At 41.7% G+C, this 19,662-nt stretch overlaps 1 long non-coding RNA gene across 1 annotated transcript in view; it reads right to left on the reverse strand.

The window, feature by feature from the left end:
• LOC116586313 overlaps positions 1-19,662 on the reverse strand; it is a 45,900-nt gene that overhangs the window by 2,387 nt on the left and 23,851 nt on the right. Inside the window, exon 4 of the long non-coding RNA XR_004283974.1 lies at positions 1,304-1,480. This is a non-coding gene — a long non-coding RNA (uncharacterized LOC116586313). The remainder of the gene's footprint in view (positions 1-1,303; positions 1,481-19,662) is intronic.

The following is a 19,662-nucleotide window of genomic DNA, read 5'->3' on the forward strand; positions in this document are numbered from 1 at the left end:
ATCTGGTCCATATCCCACGGTCTTTTGGTTTTGATCCCAGTGTTCATTACTGCCATTTATTCATTGCCAACTGAACTCAGCCGACTAAAAGGAAGCAACATGGTATCAGGCAAAAATGGTAAAAGGCATAAACGTGGAAGTTAAACTAGCTGCATTCAAATCTATTGCCTTCCACCTGTGTGACCTGGGATGATTCATCCCTAATCCCTTGAAGCCTCAGTTTTCCCCCCTGAACAATGATAATGCAGTGGCAATGCCACACCTCCTTGGGTTGTGGTGAGGGTCTGAAGTGATGGTGTGTGTAAAGCCTTTAGCGCAGTGTGAGTACTCTATGAACAGTGTTATTGTGGTGGTGGCTGTCGATGACCATTTGTTCTAAGAAAATGTGATGTCTTTTGCTACCTGGGAGGTGCTGGGTGTCACTTGTGTTGGAATTCAAACAATTGGCTAGTGATTTGATCCAGAGAAGGGAAAGGCTGACTGGGAGGGGCCTAGATCTAGCTGATGCTATTTACATTCACACTAGCAGACTCAACTTGTAATCTGGCCCAACCAGCCAGATTCAAAACCAGCCTCTCCGCAGGAATTTCACACATGCAAATGAGGATTTTGATGGGCCTTGTAAAATAACCTCTAGTTTAGTCTGCACAGCCATGCCTTTTGAGAGCCAAGGTCCTCAAGATGGGCCAAATCAACTGCACAATTGCTCTAGTCTGATCCCAGCTTCAGGAACCACAGAGGCAACTGTTTTCAACCTTCCAGTCTGGGGAGATGCTCTCAGCATTACTGCTGAGTGAGTGAGCCCTGTGGTTAGTTCTGAGCAGAGGGAGCCAGTCGACACTTAGCCTAGGAAACAAAAGTGAACCCCCATTAGCTCCTACTGTTTAATGACATGTTCAGGCACAAATGTCAGTTTGACCTTTCTGAATGAGAATCCTGGGCCTACAAAGTCAGTAGGACCCTTTCAAGTTGCACCCATTGACAAATTTTCCTTGAGACATTCAACATTTTGGATCTCTTCTTATATAAAATTATATTATAAATTATTCACTTACCTCTTAAAAAGTTTTTTTTCTTTATTTTCTTTCTTAGGGGAGTGAAACAGTTGAACTCTTGGAAGTATGTAAGCACAGTTTTGCTTTGTTTTATCTGATACATCTGGATTATTTTACTTTCAGGCAAAGATCCATTAGCATCAAACAAAATGAAACTATGCTGTCTTCAAACTATATTTTTGACTAAAATTTCCACCTTAAAGCAAATTATGTTCAGATAGCTTGATACAGAGGAAAATCATTCTTACTCTGACTTCTTGGATGATCCCTTTGAATTTACTTTCTTCTCCCTCTACTTGTGAGCGGGTCCCAAGGGTCTGCCCTTGGTCCTTCTCCCCAGTCTCACAATGCTTCTGACCAGAATTCTTAGTCATCACTTCTGCTTAACCTTTCACCTCTATTCAGGTGCCATCCAAATAGTGATGCTAAGGGAAAAAAAGAAGAGAATGATCCTTGCTTCCAATGCATTGAGCTTGGGGAGCCCACAGAATGTTCAAATAGGGAAGTCTAGCAGAAACATGCAGAGGCACTTCTAAGCCAAAGTTTTATTCAACTTTCTCTTGACTATAATCATGCCTTGAAAAAGCTCCTGTTTTAATAAATCATGGCCCATATCTGTTTGCCAGAGAAGCTGACGAAGCAGGTTTGTTTTTCTTTTTTTTTCCCCTAGCCTGTGGGGTCTCCCATTTCATGCTTCTGTTTATCCAAGTTTTATTTACAATATCCTAATAAATCTCCATGCTGTAGGATCATGTGGACATGAAGATGGTTTCAGGGGTTACCCATGAGTGCTATAATGTTAGGAACCATATGGCAGTGCTTTCCTGTAGAGGACTAGGGGATCTCACTGCGTGAGACTGAAGTCAGGTTTCCTGCTCTTGACTTAAGGAAAGTGTTTCAGAGAAAAGACCAGATGGAGCCTTTTGCAGGCCCTGTCCAAACCACCACTGGGCTAGGAACAGCGAAAAATGCCCATGCTGTTCCTCCCTTGCTTGGACGATGACAGGTGAGACGCGAATTACCGCTGTAATAAGAGTATCGGTCAAAACTCCTGTCCAAATGTCCCTAAGTCTTTCTGTCCTGCGGATATTAATGAAGTCACATTAGTGCACTTCCTTAGCTCCCTTCTAAATCCTGCCCACATCACTTTGGGGAGCCCTCAGGACTGTTCTGTATGGGTTAATATTTTTATAGTATTCCACCTGAACATGTACTTGCTATATATTGTTTTGTCGTCTCTTTTTTCCTTTAGTGTGCTGTAAACTTTCTCCTATAGATTAGATATTTTTCTATAACATTTTTTATGGCTATATGGTATTCCATCATATGGCTAATTTGTTTAACCAGTCTTTTATTATTGTGCATTTACTACCAATAATAAGTAGTTCTGTGGTAATATATATGCACACTTTCTTTTATTTTTTAAGATTTTATTTATTTATTTGACACAGAGAGAGAGAGCGATATCACAAGCAGGCAAGACAGAGAGAGAGGGGAAAGCAGACTCCCTGCTGAGCAGAGAGCCCAATGTGGGGCTCAATCCCAGGGCCTTGAGATCATGACCTGAGCCGAAGGCAGAGGCTTAACCCTCTGAGCCACCCAGGCGCCCCTCTGTACTCGTTTCTAATTATTGTTGTGAAATAATTCCTGGGCATGGGATTGCTTGTCCAAGTGCTCATCAGAAAGGGTTAATGCTAGTATTATTAATAAATAATGATATCTCAAGTACTACTAAACAAACGATGGGCCCATGGGAAGCAACTCCTCCAGAAAGTGTACAAAAATACAGCACTTACAGCCTTTAAAAAACACATTTTAAGGACCAAGAATCATTCCAAATTTATCAATACAAAGGAAAAATTTTGAATTTTTGAAATTCCTTTATAATTGACATTTGTTTCCTAAAATTTAAATTAGATATGACGTTTTTATGCAGGAATGGAATTATCTATTTAGAGGACAATAATGTATAAATTATTTATTAATGATATTTATCATCAACTAGTTATGCAAGTCTGGACAGACATTATACACTTTATGTGAAAGCTCAACCTCCCGAAGTTTGTTAATTTTCTGCTACAGAGATTTTTAAAGTTCCAGTGGTCTATAAGGGATTAAGTGGAAGGTATGACTTGTAACCTTAACTAGATTTTAAGAGAAAGGCGTTGTCACCAATATATTTTGGCCAAATGTCTTATTAAAGATACCCCCAAGAACAGAGCTTGGAAGCAAAGGTAGCCCGGACACCGCTGGCGGCCCCATCATTCGGTACTTTAATAACTCATTGGCAACAGGATGAAGTCATTTATGTTCCAGACTTTGCCTCCTGGTATCTAGATTTTTATAGGTGTTTTGACTGAGGTGTAGAGGAGGCATTTTTTTGGCCACTGATTTCTATTCCAGATTGTGGGATGTGAATAATTTGGTAAATTAACATCAATGGGTTAGACTGTTCTTTGTTACCAAAGGCCCCTGGGCTGCCTATTCCCCTGGATGGTCACATTAATTTGCAACCACAGGAGGATGGCTGCTGGGCACATACGCCCAAGTTAAATTTCCTTTCGCAGCTTTTCCCCCTATTTTGGATATTCAGGTAGCCACTGAAGTCTGAGGCAGCTCTCTCTTGTGCATTCATAATTCTGACTAAACCTAGGGTTTCCAAAACTAATATCGGGGAGGAAAGATCCAAACCTTAGTGCTTTTGTGGCTTTTTTTTTTTTTTTTTTTCCTGAGGCCAGCTTTCGGCCATGTTTCCAATGATCAGTCTGTATGCCTAGTTATACACTAAATGCATAAACTGTGTGTGCTACAAATGATGTTTTTCTAGCCTGTCCGTATAACCTATTAAACCAGAGTTGGCAGTTTTCCATCCCTTAGGAGAAGCATTTGGCATAAATAATATTGTCATTTGGGAAGGCTAGACATGGTTTGAAGAAGTGACCTTGTGTAAATATTGTCTGAGGTATGACTGAGGCTAAATTATATGACAGGGAGCTAGTATAGTCTGGGCTCTGGGCCCTCGTGGTAATGAAGTTGCTTCTTGTAGTAATGGAACTATTGAATCGAAAATGTAATCAAATATATCAGGTGCTGTTAAAAACACAGAAGCCAGCCTATTTATGAAGCCCCAGAGTCCAAAGGATGGCAAAATGGTCCTGGAATGTCTTTGTCATTCAAATGGCTTTGTCTTTTTAAAAGAGAAACTGTCCTAGAAAGTGCCTTTTGTCTTCACCACAGCACTTCCCCGGATGGTGCGACTGCTGACCATGGCAGGCATTTGTTGAACCTCTGCCCACATCTGGGATGAGCACAGTGTTGCTGGCTTTTTGTGGGTAAGCTGGTCTATCAGTAGCGCAACACATCCGCTCCCCCCGCCGCCAGTTACTTTCCATTCCCCTCCCACCATCCTTGTTTAGAATTTTATTTCCTCTTTCCTGGTCTATGTTACTCAAACAGCCTACTTATTATACAGAACCCTTGCCCTCCACCTTTCTCTTCCTTTTAATTGATTTGCCAGATCTGTCTTTCAAAAATATGATTTTATTTTCATCAATTCATTGGTTTATTCATTTATTCATTCAACAGATATTTATTGAATGTCAACCATGTGTCCACCACTTAGCTCTCTGCTATAATAAGAGTGACAGTCTAATGGGGCAGACAGATATTTGACAAATAATCCCACTACCGAATAGACAATTTTAAGCTAGTGTGAACATTCTGTAGGAATGAAGCAAGGTTCTTTGATAATATAAAACAAAGAAACTCTCTCTGGATGGAGGAAGCGGGGAAGCTCCTCCAAGGAAATGCTAATTAAGTTGCAATGTGCACATGTATAGGTATAGATTTTAGCTAGGCAAAGGAGTGAGCTGGAGAGTGGGGACAGAATGGGGTGGTGGAGGGTTTCCCAAAAAGAGGAGTTGGTCATGGCAGGGGGCGGCATTGTGCCATCTGGGGAATGGAGAGAAGTCCACTGTGGCTGCAGTATGGAGAATGAGGGCCACCCCAGCAGGGCTATGTAAGGCATGTTAAGAATTGTGGTCTGTGTCTCTCAGCTGTGGGAAGTCATTAAAGAGAATATAGGCAGGCTGTGATTGGATCAGATTGGCATTTTGAAAAGTACACTTGGCGGGACGCCTGGGTGGCTCAGTTGGTTAAGCAGCTGCCTTCGGCTCAGGTCATGATCCCAGCGTCCTGGGATCGAGTCCCACATCGGGCTCCTTGCTCAGCGGGGAGCCTGCTTCTCCCTCTACCTCTGCCTGCCATTCTGTCTGCCTATGCTCGCTCTCTCCCCCTCTCTCTCTGATAAATAAATAAAATCTTTAAAAAAAAAAAAAAAAAAAGAAAAGTACACTTGGGCCACAGAGGGGAGAATTGATTGGCAGTGGCCAAAGAGATCAGGGAAGAGAGGTAATAATGAACCCAGGTATTAGCAATGAGGATGAGAAATAGGTTTGAACATGGTTTATGTAGGGGAAAAAATACACAGTGTTTGATGACAAATTGGACATGAGGGAGGAAATCATTGCAGATGTCTGTGAGACTCCAATTTGTGCAGCATGATTGATTGAGTTGCCATTACTGAGTGGGAGATGATGGAAAAAGAGGACTAGAATCACAAGCAAAGACCTCCAATTAGGAGCAAACGATTATTTTCAAGGGATAGCAAGGCGGAGAGAGCCATAAGACATGAAAATGCAGAGATGTGACCGTGGAATTTGGCAGATTAGATCATGTAGGGCCTTATAAGCCCACTGGAAAAGGATTTTAGCTTTTAATGGAAATGGGAAGCTATTGGAGGGTTTTGATCAGACGAATTACATGATCGGACTTAACACTTTTGAGCGATTACTGTGGCTGTTCTATGGAGAAAAGACTCTAGGGAGATAAGGCCAACATCGAGGAGATCATTTGAGCAAAAATCACAATAATCCAAGGGAAAGATGGTAGTGATGGTGGTAGCTTACATCACAGTGGTAGCTGAGAAGGTGGTAAGAAGTAGTAGAACGTGGATGGATTTTTTTTTTTAAGATTTTATTTATTCATTTAACAGAGAGAGATCACAAGGAGGCAGAGAGGCAGGCAGAGAGAGAGGAGGAAGCAGGATCCCCGCTGAGCAGGAAGCCCGATGTGGGGTTTGATCCCAGGACCCTGAGATCATGACCTGAGCCAAAGGCAGAGGCTTAACCCACTGAGCAACCCAGGTGCCCCTGGATGGATTTTTAATATAGAACCAGAAGCATTTTCTGATGGTTGAATATAGTGAGAAAGAAAGTGAAGAGTGAAAGATGACATCAAAATTTTTGGCTTGAGCTACTGGAAAGGTCGATTGCTATTCACAAAGATGGAGAAGACAGCTGGAAATTCAGGACTTTGGTTTTGAATATTGTATTTGAGATCCTTATTAGATATCCAAGTGGAAAGATTAAGTAGGCTATTGGACATATGGCCTAAAGTTCAAAGTAGAGATATAGCATAAAAATATAAATCTGGGGAGTTGGGTGCCTGAGTGACTCAGTCAGTTAAGTGTCTGCTTTTGGCTCGGGTCATGATCCCAGAGTTCTGGGATAGAGCCCCAAAGCCCCGAGTTGGGCTCTCTGCTCAGCAGGGAGACTGCTTCTCGCTCCTCCTCTGCCTGCTGCTCCTGTTTGTGCTTCCTCTCGTGCTTTCTGTGTCTCTCTGTCAATTAAATAAATAAAATCTTTAATATATATGTAGGTACATACATATATATATATTTATCTTTGGTTATATTTGAGGTATAGATAGATGATACTCCAACTCATGAGAAAGGATGAGTTCCCCAGAGGAGAAAGAATAATTAGAGAAGAAATGAAAATGTTTAGAAGATAAGCATAAAGAAGAAAATCTAGTCAGTAATCATGGTTGATATCACCAGTAATAAGACATACCAACATCTTGTATCATACCCTTGCTATGATGCACTGAGAAGAGTATAACAACAGTTCTGTAGTACTTTTGCCAAAACATACCATGAGGAAACATCAGACATCCAAACTAAGGGACAGTCTATGAAATAATTGACCAGCACTCTTCAGAAGGTCAAGGTCTTGAGAGACAATGAATGACTAAGAAACTCACAGATTAAACAAACTAAAAAGGAGCATGACAAGTAAATACAACAGTGAGATCCCAGATTGGATCCTGAAACAGAAAAAGGGTGTTAGTGGGAAAACTGCTGAAATTCAAATAGACTGTAGTTCAGTTAATAGTATTGTACCAATGATATTTTCATGGTTTGGATCATTGTACTATGGTCACATAAAATGTAGACATTAAGGGAAGCTGGTTTAAAGAAATGGGGGAACTTTCTGTTTTATTTTTTGCAACTTGTCTATAAGTCTAAAATTATTCCAAAAGAAAAAGTTTTAAAAATTAGGTTTATGGCTTTTAGGCATGCGTCCCGCAAGGATGTGGCTGCCCTCACTTCTAGTCTTTCTAGCTTGGCATAGAGATGCTGGAGACATACGCAGGACCACCCATTGGGGTCCTTAGAGTGTGTTAAAGACTTTGGACTTTCCTCTAAAAGCCAGTGAAAGATTAAGCAGGGAATGTGGAAGAAGATGGGAAACTGGACATGTTTGTTTTAGGCAAAAAGAGACAAGAAAACAGAATAAATACTGGGTTAGGCCCAGATTCAGGCAAACACCCAGTTACTCTCAATTATTCATCCTGTTCTCCAAACAGAACTGACCATGAGTTAGTTCATGACTCACAAGGGTGTTAGCACATTGTAACGTCTGGCTGGGAAGATTGCTCAAATCCCAAAGGATTATCCTTGCGGAGCCTTGCAAGCCTCCTGCTTTCTCCTGGCACTCCTACAGTTCGGCCATAACTGTAGAGGGGATTTTAAGCTTGTAAGCCTGAAAGGTAAGTTGTGTATGTACTATATCTCACCCTCCCTGCCCAGAATGATTCCAGAACAAAGACTGGAGCTGGACTGAGATACCAAGCTACAGTGAATGAAGAAATGATCATTAGGAATGAGGCGAGAGACTCTTCCTGCGCCCGTCTTCTCAGCCAATTCCACGGGAGGAGAGGGTTGCGGTGAGCTGGGGTGGGGTGGGAAGTATTAAAGATTCCATCACATCAAAGGTCCCAAGGGTGTTGTGGACTAGTTGGAGATGGTGACTGAGAAGTGCTAATTGGAAAATTATATATTAAATATTAGCCTTGGGAAAATTGTAAAAGTGGCTCATAAAGAAGACAGAAAGGTTCCCTGAAGCTAGGGAGACTCTGCCTTGGCCCAAAGAAAGGATGAACCATGGAGACAGATGTGCCCTTTAATCTGCCCACTGTCCTATGGGGGATGGGCTAAAATCAGGAGAATCCTTAGAGTCTTACCCTAAAGATCACCTGTGCGCCCTCCCTACCACCCACCTACCTTATTTCCTGGCCTGGCAAGAAACTGTGTGTCAGCATTGATGGCTAGACCCGCTCTCAGAAACTCTGAAATTGACCACACTGTCTAATACCCTAAGGCTTAGATCCTACAAAATCCTATTTTTAAAAATATTTTTTATTATTTTTTAAGATTTTATTTATTTATTTGACAGAGAGAGATCACAAGTAGGCAGAGAGGGAGGGGGAAGTGGGCTCCCTGCTTGGGGCTCAATCCCAGGACCCTGAGATCATGACCTGAGCCAAAGGCAGCCACATCACGACTGAGTCGCCCAGGCACCCCCAAAATCCTATTATTAATGGTAGCTGTCAATTTCTGAGTACCTACTACAGGCTAGGTTCTTTATAGGGTTGTTTCTAATCCTTCCAGTAACCCTTCCAAGTAGTCATTATCATTGTCGTATAATAGGAGACCTTCCTGGTGAGGAAATAGAGGCTTAGCTAGTTATATACAACTAGTGGATGACAGAGCCAGGATTTGAACCCAGGACTGGTTTCCCGCAGAATCCCAGAGCTTTCCACTAAAATTAATGCCTCCCTGATCATGAATGAACCTATGGGGCCAGAAGTTAATAAGCCCCTGGGACAATATTAGCGACACTGCAAAGTGCCAGGAATGGCACTGACCCAATTTTATAGACCTATACCAATGTGCAGGATTTCAGGAAGTTTCACGAAGGATGTGGAATCAGCAGCCCATGACTCATCTGGCCAAATTCGGGGGAGGCTGACTGATGATGATGCTGCTGCAGGCAGTTTACAGTAACTGAGGTCTCTGAAGAGTGAGGGGGAAGGGCATGAAGAATCCTGACCAGCACACCTGGGCTCCTGATGTTGGAAAATCGTGAGGATGTTCTGTCAGTGTTGGCCTGAAGCTACATTTCTGGCTTAAATTTGGGTGGCTTACCAAGCCTCAAAGGCGGAAAGAACAAATCATGTTAAGAGTTTGACAGTGAGCGAAGTCCAGGGTTCTAGCTGGCTCTTTGCCACAGACTTGACATGTGAAGAGGAGCAGAGAAGCTGCTTCTTCACCATCAAAGTCTGTCATCTGGGCTGGATGTCTCACAGAGAAAAAGGTAGCCAGGTCTCAAGTCTACTTTCTGGAAAGAAACCCTTTGATGCAGAATTACGGAGACGTCTAGGCCCGCAAAAGACATTATTATATACCAACCTACCACACTGATAAAATAGACATGCTATTAACTATTTTCATTAAGCTCAAGTAATAGGGGAAGGGCATTTTGGGTGTTGGGGACATTTTAACAAGTTCAGTGTGTTCCAGAAAAAGTAAGGAGAGAAAGAAAGAAAGAAAGAAAGAAAGAAAGAAAGAAAGAAAGAGAGAAAGAAAGAAAGAAAGAAAGAAAGGAAGGAAGGAAAAGAAAGAAAGAAAGAAAGATAGATGACCTCCTTGTGGGTATGGAGAAGAGAGAGTAAACCCTGAATTCCACAGCACTATTTTTTAGATCAGACCCCTGCCATTTCCTCATTCTGTCTCCCACTGTGCTTTTCTCGGGCTTGCTCCAGCTTGGTTACTCTCTTGCTGGTCTGCTTTCACATAATTTCTCTCCTCCCCACTTCTCCCCATCACTTCAATAGCTCTTACTTGTCCTTTATGACTCAGCTCAGTGTGTCTGCCTGGGGATGTCTTCTCCGTCTACCAAAGCTGCTGGAGACTAGATTTCTCTGCATGGATGTCCCATGGGTCCTCCTACTGAATTGGCCTGCCCCTCACCTGGGTTCCTGACCACCTCGCCTCCATCAGTCATCTTTGACTCTTCTCTCCCCACCGCCTTTATGGACTCACTCCGTAAGTCCTGCCTGTCTGTTCAGATACCAGTAAGATTTAACCCTTAGTAGACGTTAGGTATTGTCAAAGGGGCTCTGGGTGTGTTAGCTCACCCATTAGCTCACAACAACACTACAAGGTGGATCCCATGATACTATTGCTTTACAGATGAGGAAAGGGAGGCAAAAGAGGCTAAGCAATTTGCCTAAAAACTCACAGCTATAAAGTGATGGGGCCAGGAGTGGAACTCCAAAGCCCTCATTTCCTAAATATGTCTCAGTCCCCACAGGCCACCGTAATCTCATTCCCCTGTGCAGCCTATCCCCATAATGCAGTCAGAGTGATTTTTCTAAGTGAACTCTCCTTAAAACCCTTGGCTTCTTATTTCCCTCCAGACAGAGTCCAAACTTTTTCTTCTTCTTCTTTTTTAAAAAATATTTTATTTATTTATTTATTTAACAGAAAGAGAGTACAAGTAAGCAGAGCAATAGGCAGGGGGAGAGAGAGAAGCAGGGAGCCCGATGTGGGACTCGATCCCAGGACCCTGGAATCATGACCTGAGCCCAAGGCAACCGCTTAACCAACTGAGCCACCCAGGCGCCCTGAGTCCAAACTTCTTAAGGCAACAGAAACGACACTTCCCCCATGTGCTTCTCTGCCCACCTTCCAGCCTTGTCTCATGCCGTTCCTCACTTCAACCCCTGGGCCCAGGACTTCGTGTGTGTGGAGTCCTGTGGCCTCCTCTTCTCTCTGTCTGACTAGTTTCTCTGTGCCCCCAGGTCTCAGCTTGGTTATCACTTCTTTCTGAAAGATCTCCCTGGCGCCCTGACTCTGTCTTCCTGCCATGGCACCCAGTTCTTACCCCTTTGCGACACCATCCTACCCATACAAGGTCTGCTCCATTGCCCTCTCTCCACCCTCAGCTGTAAGCAAAATGAACAGATACTAGGTCTTGTTTTCAGTGAGTCCCTAGGGAATAGCAACGTATTCAACAAATGTTTGTTAAATGAAGGAATAAAGGGCATGCATGCTCTAGGTCAAAGTTCTGACCTGGCTGATTGTACAAAGGTCCCTATCCCTATATTTGCCCACTTAAATAACGGACAAAATTGCAAGATGGTATTAATGGGCAGATGACATGGAAGAGGGGACCACAAAGGGAAGCAGCCACTCTTTCCTTAGACACAATATCAACTTCCACTTTCCAGGGGATATGAAGCCTTCCTGGAACTTTTTGCGTGAGAATCTGGCATTAAATCATTTGCCCTGTATGTGTCCCATCAACCAAAGGGCTGTGTGAGAGTTCAGGCTACCTGTGGTTCCTTTCAGGTGTCATCACTACTCACTTGCTAGCTTTTGGACTTGGGTATAGCTTTACTAAGCTTCATTTTACTTATCTAAAAAGGCCACTTGGGTTTCAGTTTTTGGCAGTATAACAAATTAGATGCACTGACTAACCCTTCCAACTGTAACAACTAAAATGAAAGAAGAGGGGAAAAAAAAGTTTTTTGTTTTTGTTTTCATTATTTAACTACATTGTTAAAATGTCTTAAAAGTAAAGAATCTGTGAATCCCAAAATTGAGGTAAGAGCAGAAACCCAGAGGTAATTCAGGAAAAAGGTGATTTTTACTCTGAGGTTTTTGCCCAGGCCAGGAAACTCGAACTTCTGTTTTGATGGATGTGCAGGACTTGAGAGGGAGGAGATAAAGCCTTGAGCTTGTCTAAAGTGGAGATTAAGTTAGACATCCTAGCATAAACTGGGATCCCAAAGGCATGAACCAGAAAAAACAATAACAACAACAACAAAATAAACCTACACAGAAGGTTGCTACACAGAAAATGAGAGCAAGGAGGGACAGAGCAATATGATATTTCCTTACCTTGACCTAGTCACTGGGTGGAGAGACAAAACAACTCCCCCAGAATCAGAGAACCATACATAACTGAGCCCTCATAAGGATGTATCAGTCTGAATTCATGCCACCTGTGTGGTCAAAAAAATGTTGCATGAAGAATCAACTTAAAGTAGTACCAGAATAGTGCCCCAGGAGACTGACAGAAGTAATTTGAATCTTCTTGAAAGGAACTCAACTTCACTCAACCCTTTAACATTTTCTTCAGATAAAGTTGCAAGGAAAAAGGACAACTCATGATAAAATAAAACTCAAAAAGTATCCCAGGAAAACAGCACACTGTGAATGAAAACAAGAAGAAAGAGGTGCCTGGGTGGTTCAGTTGGTTGGGCGCCTGCCTTCAGCTCAAGTCATGATCTCAAGATCTTGGGATCAAGCCCCACATCAGGTTCCTGCTCTGCCAGGAGTCTGCTTCTCCCTCTCCCTCTGCTCCTCCTCCCTGCTCGTGCTCGCTCATGATCTCTCTCAAATAAATAAATAATCTTTTAAAAAAAAAAGTGCAAAGCAAAATTGCAATTACGAAAATATTTAATAAGTGAAAAGCAGATGTTATGAACTTTCTATCAATGAATTTGAAAACTTGGATGAAATGGGTTGAATCCTAGAAAAATATAACTCAAAAACTGACTCAAAAAGTAGAACATTTGTAAAAATAAAAACAAAAATCCTCCCAGAAAATCTGAATAGTCCGTCTTTCTTTCTCTTTCCCTCCCTTCTTCCCTCCCCCTTTCTTTCTTTCTTTCTTTCTTTCTTTCTTTCTTTCTTTCTTTCTCTCTCTTTCTTTCTTTAGACTAGTTCTACCTTAGTTTTAAAAATACATAATACTTTAAAAGCTTTCCACACACACAAAACAACAAAAGAGCCACCAGATTCAAATGACTCAGAAAAATATTTGATAAAATGTAACACCTATTCATGATTAAAAAAAGAAACTAGAGGTAAAAAAAAGATGTACCTAACCTGGAAAACAGAGTCCACAAAACTATCTATGGAAAGCATTTAATTTAAAAAGGAAATACTGAAAATGTTCTTTTTATTTTTTTAAGTTCAATCTACTTCCTAATGTGGGACTCAACCTCACAACCCCAAGATCAAGAATCACATGTTCTTCCCACTGAGCCTACCAGGTACCCCAAACTTGAAATGTTCTATTTAATATCTAAAAAAGGGAAGTCCATTTGACATCCCGTATTTTAGTGGAAAATCCTAGACAATGCAGAGACTAGAAAATTAGAAAAGATAAGAAAGAAAAAAATAACATTGTTTGCATAGCTAGTGCTTGAAAATGTAAATAAAAAGAAAGGCTTTGAACACCCAAAAGGATCTACAGATTGAGGATGAATAAGTGAGTTTGGAGAAAGATTGGATGGAAGAGCAATATGTGAACAGTCAATCTTATTCATCATCAGTGTTTAGTTTTAAAAAAAGTATTTTAAAGAAAATAATCACTTAAAAAAAAAAAGAAAGAAAATAATCATTTATGGAAACACCAAAATGTAAGTAGGAACAAATCTAAGAAGAAAATGTGAAACTACTTTGTGAAGAAAATTATAGAACTTTATTGAAAGGTTAAAGAAGTCCTAATAAATGAAGGCATATAGAAGATTTTTCAACAAGAAGCTTCAATAGACTTTTTTTTTTTAAAGATTTTATTTATTTATTTGACAGACAGAAATCACAAGTAGGCAGAGAGGCAGGCAGAGAGAGAGGAGAAAGCAGGCTCCCTGCTGAGCAGAGAGCCCGATGTGGGGCTCAATCCCAGGACCCTGGGATCATGACCTGAGCCAAAGGCAGAGACTTTAACCCATTGAGCCACCCGGGCGTCCCAGAATCTTCAATAGCTTTAAGGACTGTTAAATATCAAGATTCTGTAGAGTTCCAGTCAATATTCTCCAGAGATTGTCCTGGACCTTGACAAATTATTACTAGAATTTTTATGAAAAAGCAGAAGTCCTAGAAGAGCTGATACTCTTGGGAAGGCAAAGAGAAGCTAGGGGATTTGCCCTACCAGATACCAAGACCTAATAAAGCTATAGCATTAAGTTAATGTGATATTGGTGCAGTGACAGACAAACAGATCAATGGAAAAACATAGAGGGCTCCAAACAGACATGTACATAGGAAACTTGAATTAAGACAAAGTAGCCATTGGGGTGCCTGGGTGGCTCAGTGGGTTAAGACAAAGAAATCACTGTAGATAGCATGTGAAGAAAGAAATGGTGTAGGGACAATTGACTGTTCATATGGAAAAACCTGAAATTAAATCCTAATGTACAAATAGCAAGTTCAAGTGGAATAAAGACTTAAATATGAAAGGCAAAGGTCTAATACAATTTTAGAAGACAAATTAAGATTATCTTTAGGATACTCAAAGACTATCCTAGTTTAATCTAAGAGTAAAGAAGGATTTCTTTAAGCAAAATAAAAAAAAAAAAAACATAGACCATGAAATAAATATCGAAAAATTCAATTCTGTTAAAGGTCTGACATCAAAAGACATTGTATACAGAGAAAAAAGAAAAGGCATAAAGACGAAGAAGGTATTTCAACATATTAAATCAATAATCAAAAAGACTAGTACCCAGAGTATTTTTAAAAATAATACAAATCATGGGGTGCCTGGGTGGCTCAGTGGGTTAAAGCCTCTGCCTTCGGCTCAGGTCATGATCCCAGGGTCCTGGGATCGAGCCCCACATTGGGCTCTCTGCTCCGTAGGGAGCCTGCTTCCTCCTCTTTCTCTTTCTCTGCCTGCCTCTCTGCCTAGTTTCTCTCTGTTAAGTAAATAAAATATTTTAAAAAAATAATAATACAAATCAGTAAGAGAAAGACAACACAATCCAATAGAAAAATGGACAAAGATAGGTCCCTTATGAGAGAGGGGTTCAACCTCACTAGTGTTCATTCTTTTTAGTAATAAAGGAAATACATATTAAAATTAGAATTTCCTTCCTCATCAAATGGGCAAAAATTTTAATTCTGATAATTCTAGATATTGGCCAGACTGTAATGAGACCTCTCATTCCATGTTAGCAGGAATGTAACTTGGTAAAAGCATCTAAAAAACACCTTACCTAGTTAAGTTAAAATGTGCTTATCTTAGTAAAGTTAAAGTTTGAGGGCCTAGTAAAGTTAAAATGTACTTACCCTAAAACCATCCATTATATTTCTGAGTATGTGGCTAGGGAAAGTCTGCCTATGTGCACTGAAATACATATAAAAGAATGTACTAGCAGCATTGTTTATAATAGTTCTGATTAATAACACAATGAATGTCTATAGAGTAGAACAGATAGTGTTTCTCTATTCAATGGAAAATTACATAGCAGAGAAAATGACTAAACCACTTTTACATATATCAACATGGATGAATCTTTATCTTATTTTAAAAAATATTTTATTTTTTATTCGTCAGAAAGAGGGAGCACAAGCAGGCAGAGTGGCAGGCAGAGTCAGAGAAAGAAGCAGGCTCCCCTGTGAACAAGGGGCCCGAGGCAGGACATGATCCCAGAACCCTGGGATCATGACTGGAGCCAAAACTGTGGCTTAACTGACTGGGCCATGCAGGCATCCCAACATGGATGAATCTTTAAAAACATAATGAGGAGGTTCCTCAAATAGTTGAAAATAGAGCTACCCTCTGGCCCAGCAATCACACTACTGGGTATTTACCCTAAAAATACAAATGTAGTGATCCGAAGGGGCACATGCACCCAAATGTTTACAGCAGCAATGTCCACAATAGCCAAACTATGGAAAGAACCTAGATGTCCATCAACAGACAAACAGATAAAGAAGATATGGTACATGGTATGGTATAAGACAGAATACTATGCAGCTATCAAAAATCCCCCAAATCTTGCCATTTGCAACGATGTTGATGGAACTAGAGGGTATTGTGCTGAGCAAAATAAGTCAATCAGCAAAACACAATTATCACATTCTCTGATATGAGGAATTTGAGAGGCAAGGCGGGGGTCATGTGGAGTAGGGAGGGAAAAAAATGAAACAAGATGGGATCAGGAGGGAGACCAACCATAAGAGACTCTTAATCTCAGGAAACAAACTGAGGGATGCTGGAGGGGAGGGATGTGGGAGGGATAGGGTGGCTGGGTCATGGACATTGGGGAGGGTATGTGCTATGGTGAGTGCTGTGAAGTGTGTAAGCCTGATGAATTACACACCTGTACCTCTGAAGCAAATAATACATTATATGTTAATAAAATAAATAAAAACATAATGATGATTGAAAGAAATAAGCACTAAGATTACTGCAAGCAGTATGATTCCATTTATTTAAAGAAAAAATTGGCCAAACTAAGTGTTGTACTCTAAGAGATGCAAACATCGTTGGTAAACTATAAAGAGAAGCAAGGCTCTGATTAAAACAGAATTAAGATGCTGTTTTTCTTGCCGGGAAGAGAGGGAGGTATCACTGGAGAGAGGTCCACAGAAACTTCTGAGATACTGATAATATTCTGTTTCTTATCCTGTCACTGGTTACACATTCTATCATTATTTTTAAAATTGTACAGATAAAATTTATTCATTTTATAGTAGGTGTATTCTGCAATTAAATGAAAACTCTTGTTTCTGCTCCTATGGCAAAGATTGAATGACACAAGGTGCAAAAAGTGCCAGGCATCTAAGAGGTGCTCAATATGATATGTGTCTAAATTTAAAAAATAAGATAGGAGTAACTTCCCTGCGGCCTAGGGGTGAGACAGGGAGGCACGGAGGAGTGGGCTATGGATAGCAGGACTGATTCTTATGGGCCCCAAGTAAGGACGCAGAGACTTGGACATTGGCTGGAGCTCATCCAGTCCTTGAAGAATCTGCCAAGTGAAGCAGGCAGACACATTCCAGAAGATGGCATGTTTACAACTTCTTGGCCCACACCGCTGCCATAAAAGCAGTCTGCCCAAATCCCTTTCTTCTTATCCACAAATGAGCCCCAGGATATTATATCTTTCCTGGGAGGAAACCTTGTTTTCCAAGAGAAGATGAGCCTCGTTTACCTTGGCTCCCCTCCACCCACCAGCCATGTAGATATTTAGCAGGTAATGATGTGGCCATTAGACAGTGCTTATCTACCTCACCTCTGCCCTTGGGTGGAGGGTCTCAAACATACTGACTGGAGGCCAGGTCTTACTGGTGGGGGAGGGGAGGGCTCTCAAGGTCTTTTAACAAACCTGAACTGAGCATCTGCTAACTGCAAGACACTTTGCCAGATACATGGTGTTATGGGTTGATTTTTGTCCCCGCACCCCGCCCGCCGCCAAATACGTTGAAGTCCTAAGTCCCAGTGTCTATAAATGTGACCTTATTTGGAAATAGGGTCTTTGCCGGTGATCGAGTTAAAATGAAGTCATTAGGGTGGATCCTAGTCCAAAGCGACAGCCTCCTTCTGAAAGGGGGATGTGGACACTGGCACACGGGGAAAAGGCCATGTGAAGATTAGCATTCTCCTGCCACAAACAAAGGAGCTACCAGAAGCTGGGATGGAGGCCTGGAACAACCCATACCTTGATCTCACACTTCAGCCTCCAGAGCTGTGAGCCACCCAGTTGGCCATACTTTATTTTGGCAACCCCAGGAAACTAATACAAATGGGTGGGTATAGACATAGAAATGAGGAAGCTACGACTTCCTGCCCCCAAGGAGCTCACTGTCTCCAAGGCAGTGGTACTTTAAGCAGAATGAAATAAATAAAATAACAAAAGGGCAGGGAAAGTGTTCTGGCTGTGTAGGCTAGAGAAGGAGGAATTGTAACTGTAGCTAGTGTAGTTTCACACAGCCCTTTGTTTATCCTTTCTTCCGCATACTCATTTGTTTATTCATAGGGGCTGTAGAATATATTAAATAATTTCCATTTGAAATCAAATGGAAGTTCCTATTTCAGGTCAGTTGATTCCTAGTTGTGTGATAGCAGGGAAGTTTCCATCATTTATAAAATGAGCGTACTCAGACCTACCTGACAGTGCCTGACACATTGTAAGTGCTCCCTAAATGGAGACAACTCTCGGCAGCGGCCGTCTTGCTAGTCACCCAAATAGAGTTTACTGTGTCTGCCATGAGCCAGACAACAGGTTGGGGATCTAAAAGTAAGGCAATCGTTCCTGCTCTCACAGAGATCACAGTCTAGTTCCTTCCTGGCTCGGAGTTGGGCATAAATCATAGATTAAGTACTGATAGAGGTAGGCATCAAGGAGGACCCAAGCTGGGAGTGTCTTGTCCTGAATGAGGGGATCAGGGTAGAGGCAGAGAAGAGGTGATGCTCGAGATGAGGTTTGAAGGTATCAGAGTAGGGCCTTTCCAAGGAGACGGAGTGTGTACAAAGCAACAGAAACAGAGACGAACAGGTGACATGTGGAGAAGGGCAGTTTGGTGCAGCTGAAACACAGGATCCTAAGTAAGGAGAGAATCTCAGGAAGATGGACCAGCTCCTTGTTGTGAAAAGTTCTATGGGCCAACCATAGGAGTTTGTAGTTCATTTATAGGCAATGAAAGCTTTAATTTCTTAAGGAGGCTCCACGCCCAGCGTGAAGCCCAGTTCAGGGCTTGAACTCAAGACCCTGAGATGAAGATCTGTGCTGAGATCTGGAGTCAGATGCTTGACTGACTGAGCCACCCAGGGGCCAGGGCAATGAAAGATTTTGAGGGGACTTTTCATTTTTTAATAATGGATGGTAAGCAAGGGAGGGACATGGTAAGGCTTGCTTTTAGATGTACTGCTGCTTGCGTTAGTGTGGAGGTGAGAAAAGAGGCAGAGAAGCCCGTTAGGAAGTTATCACATTAGTCAAGACCACGCGCTTTGAAGACTAGAGCTGAGTCAGTGTTGGTGGGGTAGACTGGGAACATAGAAGATAGTGTTAACTGATGTCTGCGATGCATTGCAGCTGCCTAACATTTCTCAAACACCCTTCCTATGGTTGGGGAATTTCCAAACTTAGTGTCCATTCTCAAAGAAGAGGCCAGAAACTCACTTTTCCAGTGTCTCTGTCAGAGAGCTCACAGGCATATAATCTGGGCTCTGCCCATCAAGACTTTGTTTTGGGAAAGAGGATTGCGAAGTAGGAGATAGCACATGGAATCCATTCTGATGAGGATAGTACCGCAACACTGAGTTCCACAGTCCCTCTTCCCCCTAGGGTTTGTCTGTGATGCACAGTGTGCCAATGGTAGCAGCAGCATGGTTTCTATGCACAGCCTGGCTCACAGGCCCTCTTGAATATTCTCTGTGCTACCTAACAATTTAATAGATTCTTTTTTTTTTTTTCCCCTCCTTAAACTGGCTAGAGTGGCATCTATTTTTCGTAACTAAGAACACAGTCTGATATAGATAGAAACGACAGGGTTTGATGATAGATTGATAGATCGACGATGCCCAGATTTCTGTGTGAGGTGGGATGATAGTGTTGTTAATTAAGCTTGGGAATGAGGAGGGAAGAGCAACTTGGGGAAGAGAACAGGAAGTTATAATGGGCT

This window comes from Mustela erminea, chromosome 3 (genome assembly GCF_009829155.1).
Source record: "Mustela erminea isolate mMusErm1 chromosome 3, mMusErm1.Pri, whole genome shotgun sequence".
NCBI lineage: Eukaryota > Metazoa > Chordata > Mammalia > Carnivora > Mustelidae > Mustela > Mustela erminea.